Source organism: Pseudophryne corroboree, chromosome 3 (assembly GCF_028390025.1).
Source record: "Pseudophryne corroboree isolate aPseCor3 chromosome 3, aPseCor3.hap2, whole genome shotgun sequence".
NCBI lineage: Eukaryota > Metazoa > Chordata > Amphibia > Anura > Myobatrachidae > Pseudophryne > Pseudophryne corroboree.
The window spans coordinates 172,894,643-172,918,717 of NC_086446.1; positions in this window are offsets into that span (position 1 = coordinate 172,894,643).

A 24,075-nucleotide genomic window follows, 5' to 3' on the forward strand; every position below is an offset into this window, starting at 1 on the left:
TTTGGTGAGTGCTGGGTTCTCTGTTTGTATTTATTAGAGCGATGTGGTCATGGGCTACATGCACCCCGCCCTGTGAGTGGTAAGTACAGCTGTGTACCCCGCTTCTGTGGTGGAGAGTGCAGTGTTACATGCACCCCACCCTGTGAGTGGTAAGTGCATAGCTGTGCCCTGCTTCTGGTGCGGTGAGTGCTGTGGTTTTTCCTCTGTGTGTGTATATGAAGGGGTTAATCTATGGTTAGCTTTTATTAACCGTGGCCACTAGCTTTCCCATGCACCCCTGTGTGGACTTTATTATCCTGAACCTGTCTCAGCTGTTTTTTAGCAATCATCTTTGAGCCAGTGCAATAGGTGACTAGTGTGCCTTTAAAAGCCATAAAGTCTGTGGCAGGTACACATTACATCTAGCAGGCAGATGATGCAGCAGTGTGGTAGTCAGGTTTTAAGACTCTGTGATAGTGTAGGACCTGCATGAAGGTGGGGTACCTTGAAAATCGGTATGCAGGCTTCCGTGCATTGGCCAATCCACCAACTAAACCCCCATCATTTATTTATTGAATTGTTGAGGATAAGTGAGTTTACTTTGGTGAGTGCTGGGTTCTCTGTTTGTATTTATTAGAGCGATGTGGTCATGGGCTACATGCACCCCGCCCTGTGAGTGGTAAGTACAGCTGTGTACCCCGCTTCTGTGGTGGAGAGTGCAGTGTTACATGCACCCCACCCTGTGAGTGGTAAGTGCATAGCTGTGCCCTGCTTCTGGTGCGGTGAGTGCTGTGGTTTTTCCTCTGTGTGTGTATATGAAGGGGTTAATCTATGGTTAGCTTTTATTAACCGTGGCCACTAGCTTTCCCATGCACCCCTGTGTGGACTTTATTATCCTGAACCTGTCTCAGCTGTTTTTTAGCAATCATCTTTGAGCCAGTGCAATAGGTGACTAGTGTGCCTTTAAAAGCCATAAAGTCTGTGGCAGGTACACATTACATCTAGCAGGCAGATGATGCAGCAGTGTGGTAGTCAGGTTTTAAGACTCTGTGATAGTGTAGGACCTGCATGAAGGTGGGGTACCTTGAAAATCGGTATGCAGGCTTCCGTGCATTGGCCAATCCACCAACTAAACCCCCATCATTTATTTATTGAATTGTTGAGGATAAGTGAGTTTACTTTGGTGAGTGCTGGGTTCTCTGTTTGTATTTATTAGAGCGATGTGGTCATGGGCTACATGCACCCCGCCCTGTGAGTGGTAAGTACAGCTGTGTACCCCGCTTCTGTGGTGGAGAGTGCAGTGTTACATGCACCCCACCCTGTGAGTGGTAAGTGCATAGCTGTGCCCTGCTTCTGGTGCGGTGAGTGCTGTGGTTTTTCCTCTGTGTGTGTATATGAAGGGGTTAATCTATGGTTAGCTTTTATTAACCGTGGCCACTAGCTTTCCCATGCACCCCTGTGTGGACTTTATTATCCTGAACCTGTCTCAGCTGTTTTTTAGCAATCATCTTTGAGCCAGTGCAATAGGTGACTAGTGTGCCTTTAAAAGCCATAAAGTCTGTGGCAGGTACACATTACATCTAGCAGGCAGATGATGCAGCAGTGTGGTAGTCAGGTTTTAAGACTCTGTGATAGTGTAGGACCTGCATGAAGGTGGGGTACCTTGAAAATCGGTATGCAGGCTTCCGTGCATTGGCCAATCCACCAACTAAACCCCCATCATTTATTTATTGAATTGTTGAGGATAAGTGAGTTTACTTTGGTGAGTGCTGGGTTCTCTGTTTGTATTTATTAGAGCGATGTGGTCATGGGCTACATGCACCCCGCCCTGTGAGTGGTAAGTACAGCTGTGTACCCCGCTTCTGTGGTGGAGAGTGCAGTGTTACATGCACCCCACCCTGTGAGTGGTAAGTGCATAGCTGTGCCCTGCTTCTGGTGCGGTGAGTGCTGTGGTTTTTCCTCTGTGTGTGTATATGAAGGGGTTAATCTATGGTTAGCTTTTATTAACCGTGGCCACTAGCTTTCCCATGCACCCCTGTGTGGACTTTATTATCCTGAACCTGTCTCAGCTGTTTTTTAGCAATCATCTTTGAGCCAGTGCAATAGGTGACTAGTGTGCCTTTAAAAGCCATAAAGTCTGTGGCAGGTACACATTACATCTAGCAGGCAGATGATGCAGCAGTGTGGTAGTCAGGTTTTAAGACTCTGTGATAGTGTAGGACCTGCATGAAGGTGGGGTACCTTGAAAATCGGTATGCAGGCTTCCGTGCATTGGCCAATCCACCAACTAAACCCCCATCATTTATTTATTGAATTGTTGAGGATAAGTGAGTTTACTTTGGTGAGTGCTGGGTTCTCTGTTTGTATTTATTAGAGCGATGTGGTCATGGGCTACATGCACCCCGCCCTGTGAGTGGTAAGTACAGCTGTGTACCCCGCTTCTGTGGTGGAGAGTGCAGTGTTACATGCACCCCACCCTGTGAGTGGTAAGTGCATAGCTGTGCCCTGCTTCTGGTGCGGTGAGTGCTGTGGTTTTTCCTCTGTGTGTGTGGATGTTAATATAAGTATTAAAGATGGTTTTTTTACAACAAGTATTAAAAAAAACAACTGATAATAGTAGCCTTCTCTTGGCAACAAGTTTTCACCCTTAACCCCTCAAAAAGGGACTCCCATTCTCACAGTTAGTGAGAGTGGCACGGATCATCTTAGACGCTACAAAATTGCCTGAGGCTCTGTGATATATGGGGCAGAACTTTATTGATCGTGGTTATGATCCATGGGAGGTGCATCAAGCTGTAACAAAGTGTTTGGGAAGCAAACATGAAGATCTGCTTAAGCCTTGGAAGAGGATGGTCTTTGCAAACACATATGCTATTACATCGGGTATGGGGGAAAAAACGATACTTACTGTAAACACTGGCATATCATACAATCGGACCCCACATTGAGAAGTCATTGCAAGAATACTCAGCAGTTATAAGAGGAGTAGGAATTTGAAAGAAAGGCTTTCATATTCGGACATTAGTCCAAGAGTGGTACCCAGTATGGGCTGGCTAAGTTTACAAACAAGAGCCTTCAAATGTGGCGTTGTGCTAATTGCAGCTTTATGCTCACTAGGAAAAACGTTGTGCACCCCGCTTTGGGAGATTAATACCCACTCCGACACCGGATCTCCTGTGAAACCAGATATGTAACATATGTGATTACATGCCCTTGCAAGAAACTGTGTGTGTAGGCAAAACCATATGCATGGTAAAGAAAAGGATTTCGATGCATCAATCCTCGATTAAAAAAGCTTCACAACTATTGCAACCCAGCACTCCACCAGTGGCAAAACATTTTGTCCGAAGTGGACACACCATGAAGGATTTTAAATTCATTCCACTTGACCATGTACCGCCATTGAGAAGAGTAGGTGACAGAAATAAAATCTTACTGAGGCAAGAAAGTCAGTGGATATATCAATTGAACTCCAGGACCCCAGATAGGCTAAATGAGGAGTTATCATTTTCATCCTTTTTGTGAGAGATAGGTAGTTTGATGGGCTGTGACGCAGGTCTACTTATTGAAGATTTTTAAAGTTGTTAATCTTGCATCCTGGTGGATATTTCTCCATTACTTATTAACTTTATTCTGTGTCTTTTTGTATATTATGTTAATGATGTTAATGCTACTTTAAAGTAAGGGTACACATTCTATGCAAGGGACCTGTGAATGGCATGACATGTTTAATTGTAAGATTAATTCCAGCCTTACTGGAAAACGGGTTACGTTGGATAATAGCATACAGGGGCGTAGCTACACCTTTGGGGGTCCCATAGCACAATTTCCACGGGGCTCCCAGCGCCCCCCGCAGCACAGTCCGCTGTATTACATGGGTCACCTGCTGGCCGCCTCCTGCCTCAAATGGGCATTCTCCTCCGCGCCGACCCTGGCGCTCTGGAACGTCACCTCCTCAGCGCATCATCGTCCTCACTCTCCAGCTCGTGCTCAGGAGTCATGCTGCTGCTGCGATGCTCAGGCTCGGGGACTGGAAGCAGCGGTGCACAGGAAGTTGAAGCACTCTGCCTGCAATGCATGCACATGTCCTGTAGGGCTGTCACGTAGCCGGCCAACTCACAGCGACCCCTATCACATACCTCCTAACACAACCCCTTCAACAGGGGCGTAGCTACACCTTTGGGGACCCCAGCACAAATAGGTGCAGGGAGAGTGCAGGGCCCCGGAGGCAGCCAGGGCCCATAGCAGCTGTACTCCCTGCACCTATGGTAGCTAAGCCCTTGATAGCATACACTGGAGTTCAGACATTGCTGTCATGGTACCAATACAGTTGATTTTATAGCGGTCCTAAAGAGTAATTTGATCGTAGATGGAGTGGACTTATGTACTAATATATAATAGATGGTTTATTGATAGCGATGTCTGAGTACCCTGTTTGTATTTTCTGCTGCTGTGCGTGCATCATTTCCGGTTGCTATCATGGCGTGGTGACCTGATGTCCCAGCGTCCTTGGTGGTTGCTTGGAGACGTGGGTCCAGTCACACGGACGTCACTTCCGGGTGGCGGTGCCTGATGTTACAAACAGGGGAAAGGTGGTAGCATTATGGTGCACAACGTCGATTGAAGTTTCACAATCAATGTCAAATATATCTTTAATAAATATATATAGTTAAATAAGGAATTAATTAATTATTCCCCACCTACAACAACACTCTAATTTAATGATCAATTATAAAGCATAACTTTTATTAGATATATGCAATTAATAAAACCCCATCTATTGACGCTAAAAAGGCGAAATATTAAAAGATAGGTATAAAGTAAAGAAAAAGGTATTAAAATATATAGCACCGGGATGTCAATGAACACTCCTGCTAATTACTTAATTAGTGATTCAAAATATCGATAACTGTACTGTCAATCACAAAATTAATGTATTTAAACTCTATTATTCGCTGTAATATCAGCCTAATTAGAATGTATATAAATCAGTTCTCTTGCAGTTTTCATTTTTAATAATGACTGTTCCCAGGAGTCAGATTCTTAATATCAATCTCATGCTGTCAGTGTGAATACAACTGCTCATATACTTATGAAGATATCAAGTGTTTAGAGTTAGCTGTGCAGATATGGTTCAACAATCTTCTATTCTCTGAATTCTACACTGTGTTGCCCACACAAGCCAGTTTGTATACAAATGTATCCATGTTGTATTTTGTCACAGTAGAATTGTGCTCACTTTAATTGTTACTGGTTATTTCAATGTAAACAAGTTGTTATTAGCGCTCCATGGCAGCTCACTGAATTATTGCCGTATTGTCCATGATAAGCGTCATACTTTCAGTGTGAATACAAATGCTCATCAGATTATACAGATAGCCAGTGATTGCAATAAGCTGTGCAGTTATGATTTAACAATCATGTATTCTCTGAGCTCTGCACTATGTTACCCACGTAGGCCAATTTATATACAAATGTATCCCTGTTGCATTTAGTCACATTAACAATGTATCTTTCTTAGTCTAATTCTCAAAGTGTCAGCAATAGGATAAAGCCTCGTGAGTGTGTTACTCAGACTGCCTCAACAATACACCCCTCATATATTTCTGATGTGTGGGGTTCGATACTAATTCAATGATACATGTGTACACAATTTGAAATACTGTTGATGGCAGCCAATAATAGTTGTCCTCAGGCTAAATACATTCTACGCACAATTCTCACTTTAATTATCACTGCGGTGCCTGATATCTCAGCGTTCTATCAGTGTGTTGTCCATGGCGTTTGGCGGGACAGTTGATTGGTGTGGTGGACAGGTGAGCACACTTAGGTTTAATTACCAGCATACTTAAGAGGTACATTGAGCAGTATGTGATTGATACTCCCCTGATGGCAGTGGTTACCGAAACAGCTGTTGGGAGCTGTGACTGGGTTGGATGTATATCTCCAGGATGGACCCGATTTGTGAGACAATTAATATGATATGCCTATAAAAATTAACTGTTCTTACCAAATATGCTGATTTTGCACATATTTTCTGGATTATATTAAAACTGTTAACTGGAGTGCTAGTCTCGTCTTCAACATAGCCCCTGCTGGAGCCTCATGCTGTGGATGTTTTGGTTTTATATATATATATATATATATATATATATAAATTTAGAGATGTGCGGCGGTCACTTTTCGTGTTTTGTGTTTTGGTTTTGGTTCTAATTCCATTTTCGTGTTTTGGTTTTGGCTTGGTTTTGCCAAAACCACCCTTTTGTGTTTTGGTTTTGGATCTGGATGATTTTTGGGAAATAAACATAAAAACAGATAAAATCACAGAAGTTGGGGGTAATTTTGCTCCTACAGTATTATTAACCACAATAACAATCATTTCCACTCATTTCCAGTCTATTCTGAACACCTCACACCTCACAATATTGTTTTTAGGCCTAAAAATTGCACCGAGGTGGTTGTATGACTAAGCTAGGTGACACAAGTGTGCGGCACAAACACCTGGCCCATCTAGGAGTGGCACTGCAGTTGCAGACAAGATTTCACTTTTCAAAAACTAGTACCCAAACAGCACATGATGCAAAGAATAAAGGGGGTCATTCCGAGTTGTTCACTCGTTGCCGATTTTCGCAACGGAGCGATTAAGGCAAAAATGCGCATACGCATGGTACGCAGTGCGCATGCGGTTAGTATTTTAGCACAAAACTTAGTAGATTTACTCACGTCGGAACGAAGATTTTTCATCGTTGAAGTGATCGGAGTGTGATTGACAGGAAGTGGGTGTTTCTGGGCGGAAACTGGTCGTTTTCTGGGAGTGTGCGGAAAAACACAGGTGTGCCAGGAAAAAACGCGGGAGTGTCTGGAGAAACGGGGGAGTGGCTGGCCGAATGCAGGGCGTGTTTGTGACGTCAAACCAGGAACGAAACAGCCTGAGCTGATCGCAATCTGTGAGTAGGTCTGGAGCTACTCAGAAACTGCTTAGAAATTTCTATTCACAATTCTGCTAATCTTTCGTTTGCAATTCTGCTAAGCTAAGATACACTCCCAGATGGCGGCCGCCTAGCATGTGCAATGCTGCTAAAAGCAGCTAGCGAGCGAACAACTCGGAATGACCCCCAAAAAGAGGTGCAATTAGGTAGCTGGATGGCCAAGCTAAGTGACACAAGTGTGTGGCACAAACACCTGTCCCATCTAGGAGTGAAACTGCAGTTACAGACAGGATGGCAGATTTAAAAAATAGGCCCCAAACAGCACATGATGCAAAGAAAAAGAGGTGCAATGAGGTAGCTGTATGACTAAGCTAAGTGACACAAGTGTGCGGCACAAACACCTGGCCCATCTAGGAGCGGCACTGCAGTGGCAGACAGGATGGCAGATTTAAAAAATAGGCCCCAAACAGCACATGATGCAAAGAAGAAAAAGTGGTACAATGAGGTAGCTGGATGGCCAAGCTAAGCGACACAAGTGTGCGGCACAAACACCTGGCACATCTAGGAGTGGCACTGCAGTTACGGACAGGATGGCACTTTAAAAAAAACTAGTCCCCAAACAGCATATGAGGCAAAGAAGAAAAAGAGGTGCAAGGTGGAATTGTCCTTGGTACCTCCCACCCACCCTTATGTTGTATAAATAGGACATGCACACTTTAACAAACTAATCATTTCAGCGACAGGGTCTGCCACATGACTATGGCTGAAATGACTGGTTTGTTTGGGCCCCCAACAAAAAAGAAGCAATCAATCTCTCCTTTCACAAACTGGCTCTATAGAGGCAAGATGTCCACCTCATCATGATCCTCCGATTCCTCACCCCTTTCACCGTGTACATCCTCCTCACTGAGTATTAATTCGTCCCCACTGGAATCCACCATCACAGGTCCCTGTGTACTTTCTGGAGGCATTTGCTAGCAAAGGCCTTCCCGGAGGACTTTATAATTCATTTTGATGAACATCATCTTCTCCACATTTAGTGGAAGTAACCTCCTACACCGATCGCTGACAAGGTTACCAGCTGCACTAAACACTCTTTTGGAGTACACACTGGAGAGAGGGCAACTTAGGTCAAATAAAGCCAGTTTGTGGAAGGGCCTACAAATTGCCTCTATTTCCTGCCAGTATACGTACGGACTGTCTGACATGCCTACTTGGATGCTGTCACTCATATAATCCTCCACCATTCTTTCAATGGGGACAGAATCATATGCAGTTACAGTAGACATGTCAGTAATCGTTGGCAGGTCTTCAGTCCGGACCAGATGTCAGCTTTCGCTCCTGACTGCCCTGCATCACCGCCAGCGGGTGGGCTAGGAAATCTTATCCTTTTCCTTGCAGCCCCAGTGGCGGGAGAAATTGAAGGAGGAGCTGTTGACAGGTTACGTTCCGCTTGAGTTGACAATTTACTAACCAGCAGGTCTTTGCACCTCTGCACACTTGTGTCTTCTGGAAGAGAGATACAAAGTAGGCTTTAAACCTAGGATCGAGCATGGTGGCCAAAATGTAGTGCTCTGATTTCAACAGATTGACCACCCGTGAATCCTGGCAAAGCGAATGAAGGGCTCCACCCACATACTTTGCGGAATCGCTCTGTCTTAGCTCCTCCTTCAAATTCCAGCTGCTTCTGCAAAAGCCTGATGAGGGGAATGACCTGACTCAAGCTGGCAGTGTCTAAACTGACTTCACGTGCTGCAGGTTCAAAGAGTTGGAGAACCTTGCACAAGACAGAAATCATTCTCCACTGTGCTTGAGTCAGGTGCATTACCCCTCCTTTGCCTATATCGTAGGTGGATGTATAGGCTTGAATGGCCTTTTGCTGCTCCTTCATCCTCTGAAGCATATAGAGTGTTGAATTCCACCTCGTTACCACCTCTTGCTTCAGTTGATGGCGTGGGAGGTTCAGGAGTGTTTGCTGACGCTCCAGTCTTCGGTACGCAGTGGCAGAATGCTGAAAGTGGCCCGCAATTTTTCGGGCCACCGACAGTATCTCCTGCACACACCCCTCATTTTTCAAGAAATTCTGCAGCACCAAATTAATTGTATGTGCAAAACATGGGATATGCTGGAATTTGCCCAGATGTAATGCACGCACAAAATTGGTGGCGTTGTCCGATATCACAAATCTCCAGGAGAGTCCAATTGGGGTAAGCCATTCTGCAATGATGTTCCTCAGTTTCCGTAAGAGGTTGTCAGCTCTGTGCCTCTTATGGAAAGTGGTGATACATAGCATAGCCTGCCTAGGAACAAGTTGGCGTTTGCAAGATGCTGCTACTGATACTGCTGCGGGAGGCCATGCATCTACCCAGTGGGCTGTTACAGTCATATAGTCCTTAGTCTGCCCTGTTCCACTTGTCCACATGTCTGTGGTTAAGTGGACACTGGATACAACCGCATTTTGTAGGACACTGGTGATTTTTTTTCTGACGTCTGTGTACATTCTCTGTATCGCCTGCCTAGAGAAGTGGAACCTAGATGGGATTTGATACCGGGGACACACTATCTCCATCAAATCTCTAAGTGACACTGAACTAATGGTGGATACCGGACGCACCTCTAACACCAACATAGCTGTCAAGGCCTCAGTTATCCGCTTTACAAAAGGATGACTGCTTTCGTATTTCATCTTACTCACAAAGGACTGTTGGACAGTCAATTGCTTACTGGAAGTAATACAAGTGGTCTTCCGACTTCCCCTCTAGGATGACGATTGACTCCCAGCAGCAACAACAGTAGCGGCAGCATTAGCAGGCTTAACACTCAAGGATCCTATGGAGGAATCCCGGTTAGGAGAGGACTCCTCAGTCTTGACAGTGACATGGCCTGCAGGACTACGGACGTTCCTGACTGAGGAGGAAGTTGACATTGAGGAGTTGGTGGTGTGGCTTGCAGGAGATTGGGTACAGGAGGAAAAAGGGATTTAGGTGTTAGTGGACTGCTTACGCTCTTACCCAAAGTTTCACAACTTGACACTGACTTCTGATAAATGCGCAGCAGTTGACGTATAAGGGAGGATGTTCCTAGGTGGTTACCATCCTTACCCCTACTTATTACAGATTGACAGAGGCAACAGATGGCTTGACACCTGTTGTCCGAATTTGTGGAAAATAATTCCACACCGAAGAGGTGACTTTTTTGGTAGTTTGCCCAGGCATCACAATTGGCTTCTTCATCCCATGGACAACAGGTGTCTCCCCCGGTGCCTGACTTAAACAAACCACATCACCATCAGACTCCTCATCGTCAGCTTCCTCCACAGCGCCAGCAACACCCATATCCTCATCCTGGTGTACTTCAACAGTGACATCTTCAATTTGATTATCAGGAACTGGACTGTGGGTGCTCCTTCCAGCACTTGCAGGGGGTGTGCAAACGGTGGAAGGAGCCACCTCTTCCCGTCCAGTGTTGGGAAGGTCAGGCATCGCAACCGCCGACACACTTGGACTCTACTTGGGGATTTGTGATACCATCTCAGAGTGCACATTTCTATTCTGTGCTCTTTCCAGCTTAACACTTTTAATTTTTCTAGTGGGAGGATGAGGGTTTCCTTCATCATATGAAGCTGAACCACTAGCCATGAACGTAGGCCAGGGCCTCAGTCATTCCTTGCCACTCCGTGTCGTAAATGGCATATTGGCAAGTTTACGTTTCTCCTCAGACTATTTAAATGTCTTTTTTTGGTTCTTTTTACTGAACTTTGGCTTTTTGGATTTTACACGCCCTCTACTATCAAATTGGGCATAGGCCTTGGCAGACGACGTTGATGGCATTTCATCATCTATGTCATGGCTAGTGGCAGCAGCTTCAGCACTAGGAGGAAGTGGTTCTTCTCGCTCTTTCCCTATTTTCTCCTCAAAATTTTTGTTCTCCATTATTTTTTGGGCGTTATATGAGACAATATGCAGCACAGGAATGACTGGAATGACTGATGAGACAGGACACTACCACTGGTCTGATGCAGCACAACAGGTTGTTGTTATAGTTATTATTATACTGCAGCAGTGGACATATAGCAACAGCGTATATCGTCACTGGAATTACGGATAACAAAGGACGCTACCACTGGTCTGATGCAGCACAACAGGTTGTTATTATAATTATTATACTGCAGCAGTGGACATATAGCAGCAGCGTATATCGTCACTGGAATTACCGATGACACAGGACACTACCACTGGTCTGATGCAGCACAACAGGTTGTTATTATAATTATTATACTGCAGCAGTGGACATATAGCAGCAGCGTATATCGTCACTGGAATTACCGATGACACAGGACACTACCACTGGTCTGATGCAGCACAACAGGTTGTTGTTAGAATTGTTATACTGCAGCAGTGGACATATAGTAGCAGCGTATATCACCACTGGAATTACTGATGACACAGGACACTACCACTGGTCTGCACAACACAGCACCACTTTATACAGCTACACTGGATATATGGCAGCAGAGAACACCAACACTGTAAATGGCTGGACTGATGCAGCACAATACACTGACTACACTGGACTGGTCTGCACAGCACAGCACCACTTTTACAGCTACACTGGATATATGGCCACAGAGAACAGCAACACTGTGAATGGCTGGACTGATGCAGCACAATACAATGACTACACTGGACTGGTCTGCACAACACAGCACCACTTATACAGCTACACTGGATATATGGCAGCAGAGAACACCAACACTGTGACTGCCTGGACTGATGCAGCACAATACACTGAGTGACTACACTGGACTGGACAACACTTGCCACCCCACTTTCCCGCCCCAACACACAGACACTGAACACTGAGGACAGGTCCTCTCTATACACTCTCCGAGACTGGAGTGAAAATGTCGGCGACGCGCAGCTCCTTATATGGAATCCAAATCGTGCGAGAATCCGACAGCGGGATGATGACTTTTTGCCGAGTTCGGGTTTCCGAGTCAGACGGGAAAACCCGAGCCGGACTCGGATCCGGGCTTGGAAGGCAAAGTTCGGTAGGGTTTGGTTCTCTGAGAACCGAACCCTCTCATCTCTAATATATATATATATATATATATATATATATATATATATACATATACTGCTGTTGTACCTATGTGTAATGCCCATAAGCAGGGATTAAAGTGAACTGGAACGGGGCGGAACTGCCAGTTCCACTTGAAGATGGAATGCAGTTCAGCCTCCTCCTGCTCACCTAACCCGATGTGTGTCTGGTGCCACAGGGAGATGCGGGGCGCCCGTTGAGGTTGTGTTACCAGCGGGCGCCTGGCTCTCTCTACACAGCATAAGCCAGCGGCAGGAGCTCACTACTGAGCTCTGGCTTCCAGCTCCTGGCTCTGTCAGTGTGCGCTATGGGAGAGACGTCACGATGTCTCTCCCATAGTGCCGAGGAGCGGACACCGGAAGGACTATAGCGGTCGGATGCGGGAGCGGGGCATGGTGAGTATTTTGTTGTTTTTTTTCATGTTTCTACTGGGGGCAAACTACAAGGGGGCATTACTACTGGGGGCAAACTACAAGGGGGAAAACTACATGGGGGCTAACTACTGGGGGGCATTGCTTCTGGGGGGCATTACTACTGCGGGGCAAACTACAAGGGGGCTAACTACTGGGGGCAAACTACAGGGTGGCTATCTACTGGGGGGCATTGCTACTGGGGGGCATTACTACTGGGGGCAAACTACAAGGGGGCTTACTACTGGGGGAAACTACATGGTGGCTAACTACTGGAGGCAAACTACAGGGCAGGTGTCTACTGGTGGCAAACTACTGGGGGGCATTACTACAGGGGGGCTAAACTACATGGGGGCTAACTACATGGGGGCTAAACTACGGGGGTATACTACAGGGCTAAACTACAGGGGGGATAAACTACAGGGAGGCTAACTACTAGGGGCATAACTGCAGGGGCTATAACTACAGGGGGCATTGCCACTGGGGGCCAAACTACAAGGGGATAAACTACATGGGCTAAACTACAGTGGGCATAACTACAGGGGCTAAACTATGGGGGGCATAACTACAGGGCCTAAACTACTGGTGGCATTACCACTAGAGGGCTAAACTAAAGGGGGGGGGGTAAACTACTGGGGTCATAACCACAGGGGCATTACCACTAGGGGCTAAACTATTGGGGGAATAACCTCAGGGGCATAACTACTGGGGCATAACTACGAGGGGGGCTAAATGACTGGGGGCATTATCATTAAGTGCATTGCTACTGGGGTTACTACTAATGAGGGCATTGTAAAGGGGGCACTTCATAAGGGACACCACCACAGGGGACATAAGGGGCACTACTACTGGGGGCATTGCATAAGGGGCACCACTACTATGGGCTCTATATAAGTGGCACTACCACTGTGGGCACTACCAGTACAGTGGACATTGCATAAGGGGCACTACAACTGTGGACATTGTATAAGGGGTGCGACTGCTGTTGGCATTATGTGTATTACAGAGTGCTACTACTGTGGGCATTATGTGTATTAGAGGTGCTACTACTGTGGGCTTTGTGTATAAGGGACACTAATGTGTGTCACAACATGGATAAGGGACACTACTATGTGATGTAATGTGAATAAGATTGTGCTACTGTGTGGCATAATTTTAATTGGAGTTACTATTGTGTGACCACGCCTCTTTCTTTTTCAGACCACGCCACTTTTTGTGCGCGCAATACCTTTATTGCTTGGCTACCGGGGGGGAGGGAATGTGAGTTCCACCACCTCTTTAAGACCACTTTAAGCACTGCCCATAAGAACAGTGGGCATTAGGCTCATAATATACATTTTTGTGTAAATAAATACTAGTTAATGCCTCCCCAGCCACTGACCTCACTACACATCACTGACTTCATGGTAGGGTTTCCTCTTCTAGCACACAGGGTACAACTAACATAGGCACCAACTTGTTGACCTGTGAGCAGCAGGGTAGACTGTAAGGTTCCTCCCCCTGTCTCTACACTGCTGCTTAACTATGTATCACTCGCCCCTATGTAAATTCAAATCTGAAATGCCTCAAAGTAGAACGTACAGGAGCTGGGCTCTCAGATCTAATTAAACTAGGTTAGGTAAGAACTTTAACTTAATCATGGTAAATTGCATCATGTGCATAAGGTTCTAACAAGTAAACATTTTATCGATCCATTCAATTTATGGGAAATTAGCTAGATTTTAGTACATATGTGAATGATAAAAATATAGGTTCAACCATTATTTTAGCTTGATTTATTTGAAAATACTTCAATTGATTTCTAAACAACTGCGTAGTAGAACTTTTCTGGGATGGAAAGAGTTAATACAAATTATAGATGGTTAGGTTATGCATTTAATTACTTTATAAAATATTTGCACTGCTAGTGATTATTAAAGAAACACTTGCCTCCATCATTTTTTTCCTGAACACATGTAATTGGTTACCTGCAGGTTGCCCTGCTGTCCTCACCTTTTAATTTATAGACATGTACTTGTCCTGCTTTGAAAGATTAGCAACCTCACAACAATCTGAAAAGGCAGAACGAATACTTTTACTGCATTTGGCTATAAATAAACCTAAGCAAGACATAAAGATTCTGCCTAAAAACTCATATATGTGCCAAACACAATGCAACGTGAACCACATAAAGCAAAGGATTTACTATACCATTTGTAGCGATAACAGCTATTGAGAAAAAACAGTGCGTACCGAATTAGAGGTCATATTTTCCAGCATGGGCATAAAGTTACATTTTTTATTGTATTTCAGGAACTAAAACTTAGTGATTGAAGAGATTGTTCTTACAATCTAAAGGATAAATTGTTTGGCTAATTTATTTTGGTATAGTATTTTTTATACAATGACCTAACTTGTTTACTGGAAATTCCCTTTCCACCGCATAGATCCTTTACTGTCCAAGTTACAGATACAGGGCCTGATTCATACTGTACTTGTACGCTATACCTTAAATACGCTATGCCGATGTATTCACGATTGAGCGATTATCGGTAGTTTGCGCATGCATGACTGCCGCAATACGCATGTCTGGTGATTGAATTGAGATTACAGTTGCAGTGAGGATTCATTCACAAGTGATTAACAGGGAGCAGCCGTTTTGTGGGAGGCAACGGGGTGTAACGGCAAAAAAGTGGACGTGTCTGGACCATTTCAGGGCGTGTATCTTTTGATGACTGTGATCCTGTATGCAGGAAACATGTTTCCAGCTACTCAGTTGTGGTGGCCATTCTGAGTGGACATAAACTCACTCAGGAAGGCAATGTTTCTGCATCTGCAAATACGTATGTAGTTGTAGGCAGTTTCAAAGGCTAAACAAATCCTGGTGGCTGTTACATTAGCAATTTACGTACATGCTCTGTGTCAAAAGTTGCATCTGTGGTGGCATTAGCATACAACTGTGTATCAGGCTCACAGATAGGAACAGCCCTGGCTATAGGGCATAAGGAACCCTCAGTGAAGCACATACCCCTGGTGGTCCACTCCATCACCTTTCCATTTATCCTGGGAATTTTGCTCATCCCTATATAAGCTGCACATGGTTCCCTCTTGACACTTCTGTTTTGCAGAGCATAAGGAAGCAGGAAACACCAAAACTAAGAACTGATGAGCAGGTACTTAAAGGATTAATAGAAGGACACAGGCTTGGTGCCTATATGACAGAGCAGCAGGGAAAATATTTGGTGGTACTCTGTGTCTCTGAAACAACTCAGGGTCTGATTCAAAGGTGGATGCAGTGTCATTGGCAGACACAAGTGGTCATTGTTTTAAGTCTACGTATGCATCTGAGTTGTACTGCGCATGCATCCCAATGATTACCACAGAATACATTTTCATGCAGAGAGAAGTAATTTTAGTTGGATTTCCTGGGAGGTGTTGCGGCTAGCAACTACACCCTAACACAGGCATTCCCAACCACGGCCCTCAAGGCACACCAACAGTGCATGTTTTAGTGATATCCAGGCTTCAGCACAGGTGACTTAATTAGTAGCTCAGTTATTTTGATTTAACCATCTGTGCTGAAGCCTGGATATCACTAAAACCTGCACTGTTGGTGTGCCTTGAGGACCGTGGTTGGGAATGCCTGCCCTAACACATAGTTGCACTTGCACCGGTGGCCATGTTCCAATGGGCATTCTGAGCAACCTTAGTGCTGCCCTAATCTCTTTTTTTTTATATATATAATTTTTAGTGCGTATATCACATTATACATTTAACATATAACATACAAGAGGGTGTACACATTTCCCTCAAAGTACTTACAAATGAGCAAAACACATACATAACAAACATGTTGATACAGGCATATAAGATTTTCCTTTTAAATCAGTCTCAACAATTCATTCAGATGGGAGTTACAGCTCATTTCCAAGATAGTATCCGGAATTTTTGTCTTTTATATAACCCTTCAATATGTCACCATTATCTCAGGAGCATTCCCATTAACTCCACTTCTTTGCTATCTTGGAATTACGCGGCTTATTCCAAGTTTCCATTTTATAACTATGATTTATTTTATTTATTAATTACTGTCTGTATGAGTGGGATCTGCTCCTGTCTCCATAAGTGGGTTAGTGCAGCTCTAGCGGCTATAAATACCTGACTTAATATATATTTCTGAGAGTTCTCTATACTAAATGGAAATATGTGCAATAACACCATCTGAGGAGTTAATCGAATTTACAAAACCAATATTTGATTTACTAGATTCCCTATTTCTGACCAAAAAGACAGTGTCTCCACGTTCTTCACCACATCTCCAAAAAAGGTGCATAGAATTTGGCAAGAGCAATTAGACCTTTGCTGGAGTGCTGCTCTATTCTCAAATGATCGTTTCATGGTGCGTAGTGACCACAATGTAATAAAGAAAGGATCCTAGTGACCATCATATGATACAAAGAGCATCCATGTGAATGCCAAACAATGCAAAGAGCATCCTAATTTGGGACATGTACAATACAGAAAGCATCCTAGTAACATATCTTCACAGTTACTTACCCGCCTGAGTTACCTGAATTGAGATACCTTTGTGCTTCAACCAAAATGACCATCAACTCCTTCTCTCCACTGCAATTGATCAGGATCCGTCATTCGTACCATGGATGATGTTCAATGAAATTGAGAGCTGGGTGATGAGCTTACCCTCCTCCCTCTCCATTCAACTCTTCCATTTATCCTCCTTCTTCCTCCTGCTTTTGCCCTATCCTTCTTCTTCCCTCACATGAGGCTACAGTCAGAGTGGTGAGTGCTGATCCCTATTGGAGGAGGTCAGCACATGGGTGTGCCGACAGTGTATTTACATCTAGAGCTGTACTATGGATGTGCAGGCTTGGCAGTAGGGTAGCACTTCTCTCTGACCCTCAGACACCAAAATTATTTGGGAAATTACTACTATATAATAAAAATCTCATACCATATAAGACAGCAATTGTCACAGTGTTTAAGTCTCACAACTTGGTCGTTGACAGAACAACTATTTGTCAATAATCCAATATATCTATAATCACTTGTTATAGGCTGTTCAAATGCTATTGATATATGTGTGGTGACTACTTTGGTATAGGACCAGAAGTATAAGCCAGGAAAAAAACAGAGATTCATCAATCAAATGCCCAAAGTATTAAACCTCTTCCATTGCTAAGCAGCATTTCTTTGGGTTGGCTGTTAGCCTTGCCTTTCTAAGTGAGTCCAAAACTGCTTATTCTCTAGCTAATTTACAGCTCCCAGTCTGTACTGTGGATTACCAGATCATCCAGACAGGCAGCTGCATACTGTTTGTGGGGCTTCAAAATAATATCCATTACACATTGGAAGGTTGCAGGGGCCCCGTGCAACCCAAAAGACAACAGCTTATACTGAAACAGCCCTTCTGAAACTTTTGCCCTGTGAGTTAATGGTATTTGCCAGCAACCTTTGTCAGGTCCAGTGTGGTGAGATGTCTGGCTGTTCCTAGCCTTATTATCAGCTCATCTACACGTGCATGGGGAACGCATCAAACTTGGACACTGCATTTAACTTTCAGAAATCAATGCAGAAGTGTACGCTGCCATCTGTTGTGGATCTAGGGACCCCGGCAGTTCAGTAAGTAATTCCTCTACTGCCAGATACCTCTCTACCATCTCCACTAACTGGTCAGCTGTCTTAAGGTCCCCATGGCTCATCCACTTGTGCAATTCCATGGGCAGAAACCTCAAATAATGGTCCATGACAATTCTTTCAATTGGGGAGGTTTGTCCATGGCGTACTTGATCTGACAATGTAGCTTCCAGGTGAGTCATGATTTCAGTTTTGAGCATCTCATAGTCCAGAGCATCTGCAGTGCTTAAGTCAAAATAAGCTTTTTGAGGTTGTCCTGAAAGAAAGGGTTCTAACAGCCAGCCCACTATTCTTTAGGCTAGCTCTCACACCCGGCAGTTATGGCCACCAGCCATAATAATTTTTTGAAGAAAGTAGCTAGCTCATATGGAGATGGAGCTGGTTGGGACATTTGAGGAAGCCACCAGGCAACAAATTATGTTGCCTGGTGGCTTCCTGCTGCACTGCTGTAGCCTGTAGAAAGGCCTTAATTATGTCTTTCATGTAATCCAGATTTCCCAGCAACTTTGTACCGAGGACATGTATCAGCACTATTTTCCAAAAAGGAGGGTTTGGCACTAGCTTCCAGTGTCAAAGTTCTGCTCAGCGTACACAAATGGGAGGTCCGACTGGGATCCCAACCTAGTATGTCTTCTGGGATCCGTTTTCTTCCAAATCCATCCAGTGGATGGTCCAGAACAGTCTCCCTGTGTCAAAGTTCTGCCCAACGTACACCAACAGTAGGTCTGACCGGGACCCCAACCCCCTAATATGTCTTCTGTGATTCATTTTTACCATCCATTAATTTTTCATCCAAATCCATTCAGTGGAAGGCCCAGAACAGGTTATCTGTTTCAAAGTTCTTCCCAGCGTACACCAGGAGGTCTGACCGGGACCCCAACTTAGTATATCTTCTGGGATCCAATGTTATCACACTGAAGTTTGTTTTCCAAATCCATCTACGGGAAGGCCCAGAACAGGCTCCCTGGCTTAAAGTTCTGACTGGCGCATTCCGTCGTGATGTCCTACTGACTCCAATCCCCTAGTATGTCTTCTGGGATCCAGTGTTACAACTCTGTGAAGTTTTCATCTAAATCCATCCAGTGGAACACCCAGAACAGGCACCGTGGTTCAAAGTTCTTCCCAGTGCATTCCGCCATGAGGTCCGACCAAGAACCCCCCCCCCCCCCCCCCCCTCATCCCTGCAATGCGATCTCAGAACCCATTCTGGATCGCAGGACCTAACATGTGCAGAACGGGTCTTGCGCCTGCACAGTTTCCCGACCATAGGGAAACTGCAGTAAGGATCCCATAAGCTATAAGTGAATTAGGCCCTTTGTACACATTTGCAAATGGCAGTTCCTCTGCTAGGGTTGCTCATACTCATCATTATTTTGGAATTACATTTAGTGGTATTTAATCAATAACAGATTATAAAACTAAATAAAGGGTCTAACACTATGTTCAGACTGAATTAGGTTGGTACAGTTAAAAGGAAAAAAAAATGTTTACTCAGCAAGATGACCTTGGAATGGAGGATGGTCTGTATCCCCAATACGGGTTCCCAGCAGGATTTCTGGTGGGATGATCTGCTTGAGCTCCTTCTCATAGGCCATGTAGTGGATGTCTGTTGCTCGCCCACCCCCTGCAATTCATGCAGCTCCTCCTCCAGCTTTGCCTTCAAGACACACTTCACATTATTAAAGCACTTTTTTACATTTTCACAACAGTGGCAGCAGAAGCTGACACCATCCACGGCATCAGTGACAGTCTGCCACAATGTCTTCTTGTGGGCGCTGGTGGTTCGGGCGACCATGCACTGGCACCATTGCCAGTGACATTCCTGATGGTTCTTGTCTTTCCAGGGAAAGACACAGCAGCTTCTTCTTTCCTCCTCCTTCTGCTGATCCTGCTACTCATCACTCTCATCCTCCTCAGACTCAGGATGGTGACAAACACCACTTCTTCCCACTTTTCCGGGCTCTGCTCACCCCTAACTTAAAGCCTGAATGACATGATGCTGCAAACTACAAATGTCTGTCAATAGCAAAAACACTCCACTCTTTCAGTGTCTACTTCCATAGTGGACAAAATGGCAGAGGTAGGACTTATATAGGGCCTCAGGAGACTTTTGGGGACCAATGGATCACTTTCTTTTAAACTAAACAACTTGCATAATGTTAAGGGCCACACACTAGACGATTTTTTTGACCAATATGGCCAATACAGACGATTGTGAACGATATATCGTTCACATCGTCTAGTGTGTATGGTCCTGCAATCAACGATGCGCGCACCCACGCTCGTTGATCACAGGTTGGCGGTCGCCCCTGCAGCATGCTCAATGAGAGCAATGTCACTTGTGACATCGCTCATCACGGCATGTGTGTACGGAGCCGTGATGAGCGATGTCCACAATGTGATATTGCTCACCCGCCGCAGGTGGCTCCCTCCCCTCTAGCGGCTCCCCTCTCCACCAGCGGCTTCATATCTGACCGCTCCCCTCAGCGCGTCTTCCCTCCAGCAGCTCCCTTCCCGCCAGCGGCTTCATTGTAGCTGAGCCGCTGACGGGAGCCGCTGGAGGGGAGACACTGACCGCTCAGCGTCTTTATCCACTGCCCCACCAATGTACCCACTGCCCCACCAATTATATTTCCACTGTTCCACCAATGTAATTAAAAAGTTATTATAATGGATTCTAAATATATATATATATATATATTAAAAATATACATTAAAAATATATATATATTAAGAAAAAGTAAAAAAATATAAAATATATTTACATATATATACACACACACACACACACACACACACACACACACACACACACACGAATATATATATATATATATATATATATATATACAAACAGAAAGTTCAGCACTCACCATAGCAAGCTCACTTATCCTCACAACATCAATAAATAAATGATGGGGGTTTAGTTAGTGAATTGGCCAATGCAGGTACCCCACCTTCATGCAGGTCCTACACTTTCACAGAGTCTCAAAAATTAAAACCTGGCAACTGTATCACACATAATATACTGCACACATGCCCACTAGGTTTAATGTGTATCTGCCATGCATCTTATGGCTTTTAAAGGTTAACTCTTATTAACCGTGGTCACAGGCCTTTTCATGCACCCCTGTGTAATCTCACTTGTTCTAAACCTGTGTCAGCTGCTCCTTAGTAATTTATCAGCCAGTTTCAAGTGACTAGTGTACCTTTAAAAGCCATAAGATGCATGGCAGATACACATTAAACCTAGTGGGCATGTGTGCAGTATATTATGTGTGATACAGTTGCCAGGCTTTAATTTTTGAGACTCTGTGATAGTGTAGGACCTGCAAGAAGGTGGGGTACCTTGGCGAGCGGTATGCAGGCTTCCGTGCATTGGCCAATTCACTAACTAAACCCCCATAATTTATTTATTGATGTTGTGAGGATAAGTGAGCTTGCTATGGTGAGTGCTGAACTTTTTGTTTGTATATATTAGGGTTGGTGGCCATGGGCTGCATGCACCCCACCCTATGAGTGGTGAGTGCAGATATTGCACCCCGCTTCTGGGGTGGCGAGTGCTGTGGTTTTCTAGATTTGTTTGTATATATATATATATATATATATATATATATATAAAACGCAGGTCCGGCTCTCCCTGTAATAAATATGTTGCACCGGGTGCCCACACATAAAAGGATGTATGTAGATAGGCAGGTGTGGCCTGCATGTCTCCATTTAAGTTTCTCAGATGCCAGGAGTGCCACACCTACCTATCTGTATATAAATATATATATATATATATTACCAATATAAAGAAAATCTGCGGCACTCTGAGTCTTTATGGTGAAAAACGTGTATTACAAATTAGCACTCCAAGCCAACGTTTCGGGGCGGCACGCCCCTTTGTCAAGGTGAACAGAGACAAAGGGGCGTGCCAGCCCCGAAACGTTGGCTTGGAGTGCTAATTTGTAATACACGTTTTTCACCATAAAGACTCCGAGTGCCGCAGATTTTCTTTATAATGGTAATACCTGATTCCTGCTGGGGGCACCGGAGCATCTAATTCCTATTAAAGTGGAGTGCCGATCCGTTTAAAAGCATCTATATATATATATATATATATATAGATATATATATAGATATATATATAGATATATATATAGATATATATATATATATATACACAGTGGGGCAAAAAAGTATTTGGACAGCCACCGATTGTGCAAGTTGACCCACTTAAAAAGAGAGTTGTGCAATTTCCATCATAGGTACACTTCAACTGTGAAAGACAGAATCTGAACAAAAAACCAAGGAAATTACATTGTATGATTTTGAAACAATTTACTTGTATATTCATGTGGAAAAAAAAATATTTGGACACCTACCAAGCCGCAAGATTTCTGTCTCTCAAAGACCTGTTACTTCTTCTTTAAGAAGCTCTTCAATCCTCCACTCGTTACCTCTATTAATGGCACCTGTTTGAACTGGTTATCTGTATAAAAGACACCTGTCCACACCATCAAACAGTCAGACTGCTACCTCTCCACCATGGACAAGACTACAGAGCTGTCTAAGGACACCAGGGGACAAAATTGTAGAGCTGCACAAGGCTGGGATGAGCTACTCGACAATAGGCAAGCAGCTTGATGAGAAGAGATCAACTGTTGGCACAATTATAAAAAAATGGAAGAAATACAAAATCACTGACAATCTCCCTCAACCCGGGGGTCCATGAAAGATCTCACCTTGTGGGGTATCAATGATCCTAAGAACAGTGAGGAATCAGCTCAGAACTACACGGGGGACCTGGTCAATGACCTCAAGAGAGCTGAGACCACAGTCACAAAGGTTACCATTAGTAACACACTGCGTTGTCATGGATTGAAATCCTGCACTGCCCAAAAGGTCCCCCTGCTTAAGCCAGCACATGTTACTATAATACTGGTCGCACAGGTAAATTCATATTTAGTAAATGACCCCCATTTTTCAAATTATCAAAGATATTCCTTATATTCTTCCAGAAATTGAGGGGTGCTACCACAGGCAAGGTAAGTCTACAAGAAAAAAAGAGAAGAAAGAATTTCGAAATGCCCTATGGTGGTGCACACAGTCTTGTATTAAGATATAACTTTTATTGAATTATATGTTAAAACCAGCGAATATTAAAAGGAAAGTAGAATCGTGTAAATAGAAAAGAATAGTGTTTAAAATAAAAGTGCTGCGCACTAGATGTCACCGGATTCGCTCATGTATTGATAGCAAAATCTATAGATGGTCACCAGTGTGTCAAAAATATTCCATGTCTATGTGTGTTATATTATACTTTTTAGATAGCTGAGAAAGCTGCAAGAATAAATGTCCCACAAATTAATTGTATTCCTTCTCAGGATTCCAGATGTGGGATCATTGAAACTAAATTCCAGATATCACCTTATGTGGTACTAATGATTTACTATATAGTTTGCTGAATTGTCTCTCAATAAACTGATCAGAATGCTAAATGTGTACTGTGTCTATCTGTATCTCAGAGTTAATATACAAGCTCAGTCATAAGGTCTCAGTAATGTCTGTGTGGTATCTAGCTCCATGAGCAGTGTTGTATCCACTGAGAAAGGAGCATATGAAACATTCAGATACAAATGTATCCACTAAAGGGAAACAGTTATTAAGCTCTGACAGTATCCAATTTTTTACTTGTCACAAGATTTTATCATAGCTTCGCTATGGCTCATAGAGAGCTGTGACAATTAATGATAATAAATGATCAGAAATCTTTTTAACCAGATATTGTTGTACATCATATTTGTTCCCTTGGGATCCTTATATTCAAATAGATGTTTAGTGATCTAATTCGGATCATAAGAGTGGTTTATTCCTCTGTGTTATAATAGGGATGTTAAGGGCTCAACACACTCTTATTTGGATGTAGGCTCAAAGTATCAATTTAAACATGGTTCATTAATGTATCATGTTAAGCCTTCAAGGTGTGTATATGATAGTGAGTCTTACACCAGGTGCCTAAGTATATTAGGCGCCCT